This window comes from Borostomias antarcticus (assembly GCF_949987555.1).
Source record: "Borostomias antarcticus genome assembly, chromosome: 15".
NCBI lineage: Eukaryota > Metazoa > Chordata > Actinopteri > Stomiiformes > Stomiidae > Borostomias > Borostomias antarcticus.
In genome coordinates, this window is record NC_140248.1 from 21,504,369 (window position 1) to 21,506,868 (window position 2,500).

A 2,500-nucleotide genomic window follows, 5' to 3' on the forward strand; every position below is an offset into this window, starting at 1 on the left:
AGAGGGAGAGAGAGAGAGAAAGAGAGAGGGAGAGAAAGAGAGAAAGAGAGAGAGGGAGAGAAAGCGAGGGAGGGAGGGAGAGAAAGGAGACAGAGAGCGAGAGAGGGAGAGAGAGAGGGGGAGGGGGAGAGAGAGAGAGAGAGAAAGAGAGGGAGAGAGAGAGAAAGCGAGAAAGGGAGAGGGAGAAAGAGAGAGAGGAGAGAGAGTGGGAGAGAAAGGGAGAGAGAAAGAGAGAGGAGGGGAAAGAGAGAGAGAGGGCGGGAGAGGGTGAGAGAGAGAAAGAGAGGGCGGGAGAGGGTGAGAGAGAGAAAGAGAGGGCGGGAGAGGGTGAGAGAGAGAAAGAGAGGGCGGGAGAGGGTGAGAGAGAGAAAGAGAGAGGAGGGGAAAGAGAGAGAGAGGGCGGGAGAGGGTGAGAGAGAGAAAGAGAGAGGTGGAAAGGGAAGGAGATAACGCAGAGATAAAGAGCATAGAGGACAGAGAGTTATTCACACTCTTTAATGTAGTTCAAGGCGTGAGAATTAGAGCTGTTTTTCCGGCGCTCACAGTGTGAAATCCCCGTCTGAAGCGTTTGAATAAGCATATCGCTTCACCAAGACGGATTAGCTAACATGGTTCTGTTCTCCCTGAGGTAACAGGCTGTGTGCCGTGCTTTCTCTATGACCTGATCTTATTTCAAGCTCACATACAGATCCACGTGAATCCACCTCCGTATAATGAGCCAAACGCAGCCTTTCCATATGTAAACACGCTGCAGCTTGACAGACGGACTTAACACACATACCACAGACAACTGTGGGGCAGCCTCGTCATGTCTGTCTATTTCTGGAGCTTTTGTTTCTGTCCAAACCGTTGTGTTCAGTGTGTGAGAGGAGATGTTGAGGTGCCAGCGTGTTGAGGTGATGGTGAAGATGTGATCAACGTAGACCTCTGGACTAGAGCTCCTCCGAATATGACTCAGAGGTACGCATACAGGGAACTTATGGACAGACATGTAAAACACACACGCGCACGCGCGCACACACACACACACACACACATAAACACACACATACACAAACACACACGCACACACACACAGAACATAGAGCAGACAGACATGGAGAGACTACTGAGTCCTGTATGTCTTGGACGAACTAACATGCAGTTACAGTACCAACGCGCATACACATGCACACACGCACACACACACACACATGCACATGCACATACACACACACACGCACGCGCACACACACACCTGCACATACACACCAAGGTTATTATAGTTAACGAAAACTAACAAAAAAACTAAAACTAGGTGTGAAAAAACATTTAAGTTAACTGAAATAAAAATAAAAACTAGGCTTTACAAAAACTAGGCTTTACAAAAAAAATAACTAACTAAAACTGTATTGTTTGTTTACAAAACTAACTAAAATAAACTAAAATTGTAGAGAAAATGTCCTTAGTTTTAGTCTTTTTCATTTCATACATAAGCCTAGTATTTTGGGTGTTTATGAAATCTATCCTCCATGTTCTTTATCTGTGCCCCTGCGCAGGAGTAACCTGACGTGCGCCTGATGGTTTGTTTCACACGGAGTGAAACAACATGAGCTCACGAGATCAGGATAGTCTCACGAGGCTAGCGCAGAAGAAAAAATAAATAAAACTAATACTGAAACTAATAAAAACTAAACTAAAACTAAGCATTATTAAAAAATAAAAAATAAACTAAACTAGCAAATCTGCTTTAAAAACGAATTAAAACTAAACTGAAATTGAACACAAAAAGTTAAAACGATATAAAAATAAAAACTAATGAAAAAAGCAAAACTATTATAACCCTGATACACACACACATATACAAAACCACACACACAAACACAAAAATACACAAACACTAATACACACGCACACACACACACACACACACACACACACACACACACACACACACACACACACACACACACACACACACACACACACACACACACATACACACATATACACACACAGGCTCTCTGTTTGCTCTGCCCGAGGTTCACTCAGAAGCATAACAAAGATAACAACAAAACAAACAAATCCAAACACGTAGCTTGAATCTGAGCAGACTCATGCATACGTTTACACAGAACATAAATGGAGAAAAACAAATATAACGGATTAAAAAAAACGAACGAACGCCAATAGCAATGCTCCGCTAATCACACCTCAGAGAGCAGCTCTCCAGCTCAACACACGAGGGTCGAGTCCAGCCTGGCATTAACACACCAGGATCATCCAGAGTTCAGACTGACATTAACACACCAGGATCATCCAGACCTCAGACTGGCATTAACACACCAGGATCATCCAGAGTTCAGACTGACATTAACACACCAGGATCATCCAGAGTCCAGACTGACATTAACACACCAGGATCATCCAGACTTCAGACTGGCATTAACACACCAGGATCATCCAGAGTCCAGACTGACATTAACACACCAGGATCCTCAGGATCCTCAGACCAGCATCC

At 44.0% G+C, this 2,500-nt stretch overlaps 1 protein-coding gene across 1 annotated transcript in view; it reads right to left on the bottom strand.

The window, feature by feature from the left end:
* Positions 1 to 2,500, bottom strand: part of LOC311318943 (FRAS1-related extracellular matrix protein 2-like) — a gene marked incomplete at its 3' end in the record, with an annotated part of 71,869 nt that overhangs the window by 40,117 nt on the left and 29,252 nt on the right. The window lies entirely within an intron of this gene.